The 13,460-nt window shown below is 46.8% G+C and overlaps 1 protein-coding gene across 1 annotated transcript in view; it reads left to right on the forward strand.

The window, feature by feature from the left end:
• The first annotated feature begins 2,154 nt into the window (after nt 1-2,154).
• Nucleotides 2,155-13,460, forward strand: part of LOC137564483 (proton-coupled amino acid transporter 1-like) — a 131,348-nt gene continuing 120,042 nt past the window's right edge. The window contains exon 1 of the mRNA XM_068278391.1: nt 2,155-2,255. The gene's annotated coding sequence lies outside the window, so the exon portion shown is untranslated. The remainder of the gene's footprint in view (nt 2,256-13,460) is intronic.

The raw sequence follows: 13,460 nt of genomic DNA on the forward strand, positions 1-13,460 counted from the left end.
GGGGCGCACAATTCATTCAGCTGTCATTCCTAATTGTGTTTGAAGCAGAAAGAAATAAGAAAAGTAGATACATGGAAGTGACTACAAGCCAGAAAACTAGAGATTAAGGTGTTGGGGGCCCTGGGGTGCCTCTTAGTCTAATAGCAATCAGTGTGTGACGGCTGGGGTGGAGGGATGGAGGGGCGCACTTTGGTGTCTCAGCCTTGGGTGCTGGAGGACCTTGTCCCGGCTCTGAATGTGGGCAACATGTCAGCACAAATTAAACGCAATGTGGGCAACATGTCAGCACAAAATAAACGCAATGGGCAACATGTCAGCACAAAATAAACGCAAATTGGGCAACATGTCAGCACAAAATAAACGCAATGGGCAACATGTCAGCACAAAATAAATGCAATGTGAGCAACATTTCAGCACAAAATAAACGCAATGTGAGCAACATGTCAGCACAAAATAAACCTAATGTGAGCAACATTTCAGCACAAAATAAATGCAATGTGTGCAACATGTCAGCACAAAATAAACGCAATGTGAGCAACATTTCAGCACAAAATAAACGCAATGTGAGCAACATTTCAACACAAAATAAACGCAATGTGAGCAACATGTCAGCACAAAATAAACCTAATGTGAGCAACAGTTCAGCACAAAGTAAACGCAATGGGGGCAACATGTCAGCACAAAATAAACACAATGGGGGCAACATGTCAGCACAAAATAAACGCAATGTGGGCAACATTTCAGCACAAAATAAACGCAATGGGGGCAACATTTCAGCACCAAGTAAACGCAATGTGAGCAACATGTCAGCACAAAATAAACGCAATGTGAGCAACATTTCAGCACAAAGTAAAAGCAATGTGAGCAACATTTCAGCACAAAATAAACGCAATGGGGGCAACATTTCAGCACCAAGTAAACGCAATGTGAGCAACATGTCAGCACAAAATAAACGCAATGTGAGCAACATTTCAGCACAAAGTAAACGCAATGGGCAACATGTCAGCAGAAAATAAACGTAATGGGGGCAAACATGTCAGCACAAAATCAACGCAATGGGCAACATGTCAGCACAAAATCAACGTAATGGGGGCAAACATGTCAGCACAAAATAAACGCAATGGGCAACATGTCAGCACAAAATAAACGCAATGGAGGCAACATGTCAGCACAAAATAAACGCAATGGGGGCAACATGTCAGTACAAAATAAACGCAATGGGGCAAACATGTCAGCACAAAATAAACGCAATGTGAGCAACATTTCAGTACAAAATAAACGCATTGTGGGCAACATTTCACCTGGAAAAAAAAGCATTTACTCACCTGACAGAAGTCTCCGGCCTCTGGCGCGCAACTTCCAGGACCATCTTGCTCCTGCACTGCAGTCTCCCGCGCTGACAGGCAGAGCAGGGCTAAGGTAAGATGGCGCCCGAAGCCCTGTACTGGAGACACCAATAGTCTCCAATACAGGGCTTTCGTCAGCCATCTTCCTGTAGCCCTGCTCTGCCTGCCAGAGACTATGCAGGCTGGAGCGGGGCTGCGGGCAATGAACTGGCGCAGCGTCTATCAGCCGCCGCGGCCAGTTCATTCAGTACAGTGACCAGAGTCCCGAGGCCGGGACGTCCTGCAGCTAAAAGCAGGACGTTTCCCGGGACCTTATGCAGCCTGGGACAGCGGACCCGGAATGCGGGACGCGTCCCGGGTAATGTGGGAGGTATGGTCACCGTGCCTAAAGGTCAACGGAATTGAGAAGAATATGGAAGCTGGCATATTTGTTTTCTTTTAAAGCGGACCTGAACTCAGAACTTCCTCTCTGCTTTAAAAGATAAGCAACAGCATAATAACCTTTAAAGAAAAACATTTCTTTGTTACAGCTGATAGAAATCCTGCAATAAATCTGCAGTGTCTACTTCCTGCTTTCATGGAAGCAGACATAGGGTTAACATTCTGTGTTTTACATATTAGCTGCTCTGCTGAGGCATAGACATGGGTAATATGATACATGGACATTTTACTATGGAAGGAAGAAGCTCCTGCGCTGCTGAATGTGAAGGGAAAGCGGAGTCACCTCAGTGTTCGCGGAACAATAAAGTTTTGGATTTGAATTAAAAAATAGAAAAAAAAGTCTCCCCCGGCGGTTGTCATGGCGACGATCAGCTGACAGGTGGGTCACGTGACGTGACGGGAGAGCGCTGCAGATGGATGGAGCTGAGTGAAGCGACCAGAGGAGAGCAGGAAGTGTCCGGGGAAGAGGTGAGAGGGGCGGCCGGGGGTCCCTGCAGGGAGGGGGGAGTCTGGTGGTCCTGGAGGGGGCGGGGCCTGGCTGATAGTGCTGCTGCTGTGTATAGAGATTATAGGGTGATTATTGCAGCTCAGGCAGCAGGTAGAGATCAGCCTCACAGGGACACTCCCATAAATACTCTGCTCAGGAATATTACCACCTTATTATTCCATTCATAGACCACCTGCATCTTCTGCAGCCCTGTACTATGTATAGCATCATACAGCAAGGGGGAGCAATGCAACACACTGTACAGACTCTGCTCAGGAATATCATTATAGCTTCATTTACTGCTAACAGCTTCTGGGGCGGCTATTACCACCTTATTATTCTATTCATAGACCACCTGCATCTTCTGCAGCCCTGTACTATGTATAGCATCATACAGCAAGGGGGAGCAATGCAACACACTGTACATACTGTGCTCAGGAGTATCATTATAGCTTCATTTACTGCTAACAGCTTCTGGGGCGGCTATTACCACCTTATTACTCCATTTATAGAGCACCTGCATCTGCTGCAGCCCTGTACTATGTATAACATCATACTGCAGCCCTGTACTATGTATAACATCATACAGCAAGGGGGAGCAATGCACACACTGTACAGACTCTGCTCAGGAATATCATTATAGCTTCATTTACTGCTAACAGCTTCTGAGGCGGCTATTACCACCTTATTATTCTATTTATAGACCACCTGCATCTTCTGCAGCCCTGTACTATGTATAACATCATACACCAAGGGGGAGCAATGCAACACACTGTACATACTGTGCTCAGGAGTGTCATTATAGCTTCATGTACTGCTAACAGCTTCTGGGGCGGCTATTACCACCTTATTATTCTATTCATAGACCACCTGCATCTTCTGCAGCCCTGTACTATGTATAGCATCATACAGCAAGGGGGAGCAATGCAACACACTGTACATACTGTGCTCAGGAGTATCATTATAGCTTCATTTACTGCTAACAGCTTCTGGGGCGGCTATTACCACCTTATTACTCCATTTATAGAGCACCTGCATCTGCTGCAGCCCTGTACTATGTATAACATCATACTGCAGCCCTGTACTATGTATAACATCATACAGCAAGGGGGAGCAATGCACACACTGTACATACTGTGCTCAGGAGAATCATTATAGCTTCATTTACTGCTAACAGCTTCTGAGGCGGCTATTACCACCTTATTATTCTATTTATAGACCACCTGCATCTTCTGCAGCCCTGTACTATGTATAACATCATACACCAAGGGGGAGCAATGCAACACACTGTACATACTGTGCTCAGGAGTGTCATTATAGCTTCATGTACTGCTAACAGCTTCTGAGGCGGCTATTACCACCTTATTATTCCATTTATAGAGTGCCTGCATCTTCTGCAGCCCTGTACTATGTATAACATCATACACCAAGGGGGAGCAATGCAACACACTGTACATACTGTGCTCAGGAGTATCATTAGAGCTTCATGTACTGCTAACAGCTTCTGAGGCGGCTATTACCACCTTATTATTCCATTTATAGAGTGCCTGCATCTTCTGCAGCCCTGTACTATGTATAACATCATACACCAAGGGGGAGCAATGCAACACACTGTACATACTGTGCTCAGGAGTATCATTATAGCTTCATTTACTGCTAACAGCTTCTGGGGCGGCTATTACCACCTTATTATTCCATTTATAGACCACCTGCATCTTCTGCAGCCCTGTACTATGTATAACATCATACAGCAAGGAGGAGCAATGCAACACACTGTACAATCAGGACAACCAGTGACTTAACTACCGATACATATAATTCATGTGTAGTTGTAAAGGAGAACTGAAGTGAGAGGTATATGGAGGCTGCCATATTTATTTCATTTTAAGCAATACCAGTTGCCTGGCTGCCCTGCGGATGTATTTGGCTGAAGAAGTGTCTGAATCTCACCAAAAACAAGCATGCAGCTAAGCTTTTCAGTTCTGTCAAAATTTTCAGAAACTCCTGATCTGCTGCATGCTTGTTCAGGGGCTATGGCTAATAGTATTAGAGGCAGAGGATCAGCAGGGTTGCCAAGCAACTGGCATTGCTTAAATGAAAATAATTATTGCAGCCTCCATATCCCTCTCACTTCGGGCTCACTTTAAAGTGAACCAGAGAGGAAGCACCCTCGTGTGTGTTACCATATAGATCAGCGGGAACATTAGAGAAAACACCTACCCTGCTCTCTGCTTCATCCTTCACTGCTCAGCCTGCCTGTTATCAGCCCTGATAAAATCCCCTACTGAGCACTCAGTCTGGCTTTGCTCAGAAATCATTATAGCTGAGTCATTATAGCAGAGCCAGAAGGGGGCAGGCTTGGGCTTGAAAAGACATCAGAGAAGACAAACTCAGCTATAATGATTCCTGAGCAAAGCCAGACTGAATGCTCAGTGGGGGATTTTATCAGGGCTGCTAACAGGCAGGCTGAGCAGTGAATGATGAAACGGAGAGCAGGGTAGGTGTTTTCTCTAATGTTCCCGCTGATATATATATGGTAAAATACATGAGGGTGATTCGTCTCTGGTGCATCATCACCTTTATGAAGTGTACTGTTGTGTATAGTTGTTTGACATGGATGTGTTTGCCTCTATCATACGATCCCTCACCCAGTGAGCTGACGCTCGGGGCTGGCACTGGTTCCGCTATATTTCCTCTCACTGATAAGGAGAGTGTATTTGCTGAGTGTGTGTCTGAGTAATCCATGAGTCAGGGTTGCGGTAATGAGGGATTATCTTCCTCTGCTCGGTGACTTCCCGGCTGCACAGTCTTGTTTTCTTTGTATCGCTGCTTCAGTTCTCTTTTCTTGGTTAGTATTCACTTCAGAGGTCTGGCGTTGTGCAATCCCAGCACAGATGTGTACCGTGGATTCCAATCACTACATTGATCTGAGATTTAGGCTGCTTTCACAGTGGGAGGTTACAGGCGCACGTTAGTGCAGCCTGTAACACAGCCTAACTCACAGCAATGTAAAATCAATGGGCTGTTCACAGTGCCCACGTTGCTTTACAGGGTAACGCTGCACGTTCTGGGAAAGTGCAGCATGTTATATGCAGCTTTAGCCGCATTAGTGCACATGCTCAGTAATGTTTTTTTTATATATATGCTGCCGGAGGGGAGGTGGGGAAAGTCCGCTAATGTAGCCAGGCACATGGCTACTTAATATTCACTGTCTTCCTGGAGCGGCCGCTGATTGGCTGGCGGGACCATGTGATGCGGTATTGGAACACTCCGCATTACGTGGTCCCGCCAGCCAATCAGCGCCACGGAGACCACGTGATCTGAACGATCACGTGGTCTCCTCAGTCTGTACTGCGCAGTGCGCACCAAGAGCTGCATAACGCGGCTCACTCTGGCGTCCTCCTCCAACACCACCAGGCGTTGCGTTAGGGGCACGTTATGCGACCATAACGTCCCCTAAAACGCAACGTCCTGGTGGGAAAGAGGCCTTACTGCTTGCTGCTAATCTGAAAGAGTATCAAATACAATTACAGAACACTCGGGGATAAGAATCAAATACGTATTCCCTAACGGGACAGGCCCCTTAACGTGTAAAACGTAACTTTTGTTCGTTAATATTAAAATACATATGTAATTATGAGTACGGCACATACATAAACGGACAGACTGTGTCAGTATCAATACATCGACCTATATCTCACTATAAATAGTGGTCATATGTTTCACATGGACCGTGTCTATAGGTACTCACAGCGCAAACACTAATGGTGTGTACACACTTTGAAAGATAAATGAAAGATCACAGACCAATCTTACCCCCTTCCATGTAGTATGAGAGCCACACCTACACAGTCTATTCTATGGAGCTGCACTCCCCATCAGACAGAAATCTTACCCCCTTCCATGTAGTATGAGAGCCACACCTACACAGTCTATTCTATGGAGCTGCACTCCCCATCAGACAGAAATCTTACCACCCTTCATGTAGTATGAGAGCCACACCTACACAGTCTATTCTATGGAGCTGCACTCCCCATCAGACAGAAATCTTACCCCCTTCCATGTAGTATGAGAGCCACACCTACACAGTCTATTCTATGGAGCTGCACTCCCCATCAGACAGAAATCTTACCCCCTTCCATGTAGTATGAGAGCCACACCTACACAGTCTATTCTATGGAGCTGCACTCCCCAACAGACAGAAATCTTACCCCCTTCCATGTAGTATGAGAGCCACACCTACACAGTCTATTCTATGGAGCTGAACTCCCCATCAGACAGAAATCTTACCCCCTTCCATGTAGTATGAGAGCCACACCTACACAGTCTATTCTATGGAGCTGCACTCCCCATCAGACAGAAATCTTACCCCCTTCCATGTAGTATGAGAGCCACACCTACACAGTCTATTCTATGGAGCTGCACTCCCCATCAGACAGAAATCTTACCCCCTTCCATGTAGTATGAGAGCCACACCTACACAGTCTATTCTATGGAGCTGAACTCCCCATCAGACAGAAATCTTACCCCCTTCCATGTAGTATGAGAGCCACACCTACACAGTCTATTCTATGGAGCTGCACTCCCCATCAGACAGAAATCTTACCCCCTTCCATGTAGTATGAGAGCCACACCTACACAGTCTATTCTATGGAGCTGCACTCCCCATCAGACAGAAATCTTACCCCCTCCATGTAGTATGAGAGCCATACCTACACAGTCTATTCTATGGAGCTGCACTCCCCATCAGACAGAAATCTTACCCCCCCTTCCATGTAGTATGAGAGCCACACCTACACAGTCTATTCTATGGAGCTGCACTCCCCATCAGACAGAAATCTTACCCCCTTCCATGTAGTATGAGAGCCACACCTACACAGTCTATTCTATGGAGCTGCACTCCCCATCAGACAGAAATCTTACCCCCTCCATGTAGTATGAGAGCCATACCTACACAGTCTATTCTATGGAGCTGCACTCCCCATCAGACAGAAATCTTACCCCCCCTTCCATGTAGTATGAGAGCCACACCTACACAGTCTATTCTATGGAGCTGCACTCCCCATCAGACAGAAATCTTACCCCCTCCATGTAGTATGAGAGCCATACCTACACAGTCTATTCTATGGAGCTGCACTCCCCATCAGACAGAAATCTTACCCCCTTCCATGTAGTATGAGAGCCACACCTACACAGTCTATTCTATGGAGCTGCACTCCCCATCAGACAGAAATCTTACCCCCTCCATGTAGTATGAGAGCCATACCTACACAGTCTATTCTATGGAGCTGCACTCCCCATCAGACAGAAATCTTACCCCCTTCCATGTAGTATGAGAGCCACACCTACACAGTCTATTCTATGGAGCTGCACTCCCCATCAGACAGAAATCTTACCCCCTTCCATGTAGTATGAGAGCCACACCTACAGTCTATTCTATGGAGCTGCACTCTCCATCAGACAGAAATCTTACCCCCTTCCATGTAGTATGAGAGCCATACTCTACACAGTCTATTCTATGGAGCTGCACTCCCCATCAGACAGAAATCTTACCCCCTTCCATGTAGTATGAGAGCCATACCTACACAGTCTATTCTATGGAGCTGCACTCCCCATCAGACAGAAATCTTACCCCCTTCCATGTAGTATGAGAGCCACACCTACACAGTCTATTCTATGGAGCTGCACTCCCCATCAGACAGAAATCTTACCCCCTTCCATGTAGTATGAGAGCCACACCTACAGTCTATTCTATGGAGCTGCACTCTCCATCAGACAGAAATCTTACCCCCTTCCATGTAGTATGAGAGCCATACTCTACACAGTCTATTCTATGGAGCTGCACTCCCCATCAGACAGAAATCTTACCCCCTTCCATGTAGTATGAGAGCCACACCTACACAGTCTATTCTATGGAGCTGCACTCCCCATCAGACAGAAATCTTAACCCCCTTCCATGTAGTATGAGAGCCACACCTACACAGTCTATTCTATGGAGCTGCACTCCCCATCAGACAGAGATCTTACCCCCTTCCATGTAGTATGAGAGCCACACCTACAGTCTATTCTATGGAGCTGCACTCCCCATCAGACAGAAATCTTACCCCCTTCCATGTAGTATGAGAGCCACACCTACACAGTCTATTCTATGGAGCTGCACTCCCCATCAGACAGAAATCTTATCCCCTTCCATGTAGTATGAGAGCCACACCTACACAGTCTATTCTATGGAGCTGCACTCCCCATCAGACAGAAATCTTACCCCCTTCCATGTAGTATGAGAGCCACACCTACACAGTCTATTCTATGGAGCTGCACTCCCCATCAGACAGAAATCTTACCCCCTTCCATGTAGTATGAGAGCCACACCTACACAGTATTCTATGGAGCTGCACTCCCCATCAGACAGAAATCTTACCCCCTTCCATGTAGTATGAGAGCCATACCTACACAGTCTATTCTATGGAGCTGCACTCCCCATCAGACAGAAAGCTTACCCCCTTCCATGTAGTATGAGAGCCACACCTACACAGTCTATTCTATGGAGCTGCACTCCCCATCAGACAGAAATCTTACCCCCTTCCATGTAGTATGAGAGCCATACTCTACACAGTCTATTCTATGGAGCTGCACTCCCCATCAGACAGAAATCTTACCCCCTTCCATGTAGTATGAGAGCCACACCTACACAGTCTATTCTATGGAGCTGCACTCCCCATCAGACAGAAATCTTACCCCTTTCCATGTAGTATGAGAGCCACACCTACACAGTCTATTCTATGGAGCTGCACTCCCCATCAGACAGAAATCTTACCCCCTTCCATGTAGTATGAGAGCCACACCTACACAGTCTATTCTATGGAGCTGCACTCCCCATCAGACAGAAATCTTACCCCCTTCCATGTAGTATGAGAGCCACACCTACACAGTCTATTCTATGGAGCTGCACTCCCCATCAGACAGAAATCTTACCCCCTTCCATGTAGTATGAGAGCCACACCTACACAGTCTATTCTATGGAGCTGAACTCCCCATCAGACAGAAATCTTACCCCCTTCCATGTAGTATGAGAGCTATACTCTACACAGTCTATTCTATGGAGCTGATCTCCCCATCAGATAGAGATCTTACCCCCTTCCATGTAGTATGAGAGCCACACCTACACAGTCTATTCTATGGAGCTGCACTCCCCATCAGACAGAGATCTTACCCCCTTCCATGTAGTATGAGAGCCACACCTACACAGTCTATTCTATGGAGCTGCACTCCCCATCAGACAGAAATCTTACCCCCTTCCATGTAGTATGAGAGCCACACCTACACAGTCTATTCTATGGAGCTGCACTCCCCATCAGACAGAAATCTTACCCCCTTCCATGTAGTATGAGAGCCACACCTACACAGTCTATTCTATGGAGCTGCACTCCCCATCAGACAGAAATCTTACCCCCTTCCATGTAATATGAGAGCCACACCTACACAGTCTATTCTATGGAGCTGCACTCCCCATCAGACAGAAATCTTACCCCCTTCCATGTAGTATGAGAGCCACACCTACACAGTCTATTCTATGGAGCTGCACTCCCCATCAGACAATAATCTTACCACCCTCCATGTAGTATGAGAGCCATACCTACACAGTCTATTCTATGGAGCTGCACTCCCCATCAGACAGAAATCTTACCCCCTTCCATGTAGTATGAGAGTCATACCTACACAGTCTATTCTATGGAGCTGAACTCCCCATCAGACAGAAATCTTACCCCCTTCCATGTAGTATGAGAGCCATACCTACACAGTCTATTCTATGGAGCTGCACTCCCCATCAGACAGAGATCTTACCCCCTTCCATGTAGTATGAGAGCCACACCTACACAGTCTATTCTATGGAGCTGCACTCCCCATCAGACAGAAATCTTACCCCCTTCCATGTAGTATGAGAGTCATACCTACACAGTCTATTCTATGGAGCTGCACTCCCCATCAGACAGAAATCTTACCCCCTTCCATGTAGTATGAGAGCCACACCTACACAGTCTATTCTATGGAGCTGAACTCCCCATCAGATAGAGATCTTACCCCCTTCCATGTAGTATGAGAGCCACACCTACACAGTCTATTCTATGGAGCTGAACTCCCCATCAGACAGAAATCTTACCCCCTTCCATGTAGTATGAGAGCTACACCTACACAGTCTATTCTATGGCGCTGCGCTCCCCATCAGACAGAAATCTTACCCCCTTCCATGTAGTATGAGAGCCATACTCTACACAGTCTATTCTATGGAGCTGATCTCCCCATCAGATAGAGATCTTACCCCCTTCGATGTAGTATGAGAGCCACACCTACACAGTCTATTCTATGGAGCTGAACTCCACATCAGACAGAGATCTTACCCCCTTCCATGTAGTATGAGAGCCACACCTACACAGTCTATTCTATGGAGCTGCACTCCCCATCAGACAGAAATCTTACCCCCTTCCATGTAGTATGAGAGCCTCACCTACACAGTCTATTCTATGGAGCTGCACTCCCCATCAGACAGAAATCTTACCCCCTTCCATGTAGTATGAGAGCCACACCTACACAGCCTATTCTATGGAGCTGCACTCCCCATCAGACAGAAATCTTACCCCCTTCCATGTAGTATGAGAGCCACACCTACACAGTCTATTCTATGGAGCTGCACTCCCCATCAGACAGAAATCTTACCCCCTTCCATGTAGTATAAGAGTCACACCTACACAGTCTATTCTATGGAGCTGCACTCCCCATCAGACAGAAATCTTACCCCCTTCCATGTAGTATGAGAGCCACACCTACACAGTCTATTCTATGGAGCTGCACTCCCCATCAGACAGAAATCTTACCCCCTTCCATGTAGTATGAGAGCCACACCTACACAGTCTATTCTATGGAGCTGCACTCCCCATCAGACAGAGATCTTACCCCCTTCCATGTAGTATGAGAGCCACACCTACACAGTCTATTCTATGGAGCTGAACTCCCCATCAGACAGAAATCTTACCCCCTTCCATGTAGTATGAGAGCCACACCTACACAGTCTATTCTATAGAGCTGCACTCTCCATCAGACAGAAATCTTACCCCCTTCCATGTAGCATGAGAGCCACACCTTCACAGTCTATTCTATGGAGCTGCACTCCCCATCAGACAGAAATCTTACCCCCTTCCATGTAGCATGAGAGCCACACCTTCACAGTCTATTCTATGGAGCTGCACTCCCCATCAGACAGAGATCTTACCCCCTTCCATGTAGTATGAGAGCCACACCTACACAGTCTATTCTATGGAGCTGCACTCCCCATCAGACAGAAATCTTACCCCCTTCCATGTAGTATGAGAGCCATACCTTCACAGTCTATTCTATGGAGCTGCACTCCCCATCAGACAGAGATCTTACCCCCTTCCATGTAGTATGAGAGTCACACCTACACAGTCTATTCTATAGAGCTGCACTCCCCCATCAGACAGACATCTTACCCCCTTCCATGTAGTATGAGAGCCACACCTTCACAGTCTATTCTATGGAGCTGCACTCCCCATCAGACAGAAATCTTACCCCCTTCCATGTAGTATGAGAGCCACACCTTCACAGTCTATTCTATGGAGCTGCACTCCCCATCAGACAGAAATCTTACCCCCTTCCATGTAGTATGAGAGCCACACCTACACAGTCTATTCTATGGAGCTGCACTCCCCATCAGACAGAAATCTTACCCCCTTCCATGTAGTATGAGAGCCACACCTACACAGTCTATTCTATGGAGCTGCACTCCCCATAAGATAGAGATCTTACCCCCTTCCATGTAGTATGAGAGCCATACCTACACAGTCTATTCTATGGAGCTGATCTCCCCATCAGACAGAAATCTTACCCCCTTCCATGTAGTATGAGAGCCACACCTACAGTCTATTCTATGGAGCTGCACTCCCAATCAGATAGAAATCTTACCCCCTTCCATGTAGTATGAGAGCCACACCTACACAGTCTATTCTATGGAGCTGCACTCCCCATCAGACAGAAATCTTACCCCCTTCCATGTAGTATGAGAGCCACACACCTACACAGTCTATTCTATGGAGCTGCACTCCCCATCAGACAGAAATCTTACCCCCTTCCATGTAGTATGAGAGCCATACCTTCACAGTCTATTCTATGGAGCTGCACTCCCCATCAGACAGAAATCTTACACCCTTCCATGTAGTATGAGAGCCACACCTACACAGTCTATTCTATGGAGCTGCACTCCCCATCAGACAGAAATATTACCCCCTTCCATGTAGTATGAGAGCCACACCTACACAGTCTATTCTATGGAGCTGCACTCCCCATCAGACAGAAATCTTACCACCCTCCATGTAGTATGAGAGCCACACCTACACAGTCTATTCTATGGAGCTGCACTCCCCATCAGACAGAAATCTTACCCCCTTCCATGTAGTATGAGAGCCACACCTACACAGTCTATTCTATGGAGCTGCACTCCCCATCAGACAGAAATCTTACCCCCTTCCATGTAGTATGAGAGCCACACCTACACAGTCTATTCTATGGAGCTGCACTCCCCATCAGACAGAAATCTTACCCCCTTCCATGTAGTATGAGAGCCTCACCTACACAGTCTATTCTATGGAGCTGCACTCCCCATCAGACAGAAATCTTACCCCCTTCCATGTAGTATGAGAGCCACACCTACACAGCCTATTCTATGGAGCTGCACTCCCCATCAGACAGAAATCTTACCCCCTTCCATGTAGTATGAGAGCCACACCTACACAGCCTATTCTATGGAGCTGCACTCCCCATCAGACAGAGATCTTACCCCCTTCCATGTAGTATGAGAGTCACACCTACACAGTCTATTCTATGGAGCTGCACTCCCCATCAGACAGAAATCTTACCCCCTTCCATGTAGTATGAGAGCCACACCTACACAGTCTATTCTATGGAGCTGCACTCCCCATCAGACAGAAATCTTACCCCCTTCCATGTAGTATGAGAGTCACACCTACACAGTATATTCTATGGAGCTGCACTCCCCATCAGACAGAAATCTTACCCCCTTCCATGTAGTATGAGAGCCACACCTACACAGTCTATTCTATGGAGCTGCACTCTCCATCAGACAGAAATCTTACCCCCTTCCATGTAGCATGAGAGCC

This window comes from Hyperolius riggenbachi, chromosome 3 (genome assembly GCF_040937935.1).
Source record: "Hyperolius riggenbachi isolate aHypRig1 chromosome 3, aHypRig1.pri, whole genome shotgun sequence".
NCBI classification, from domain to species: Eukaryota; Metazoa; Chordata; class Amphibia; order Anura; family Hyperoliidae; genus Hyperolius; species Hyperolius riggenbachi.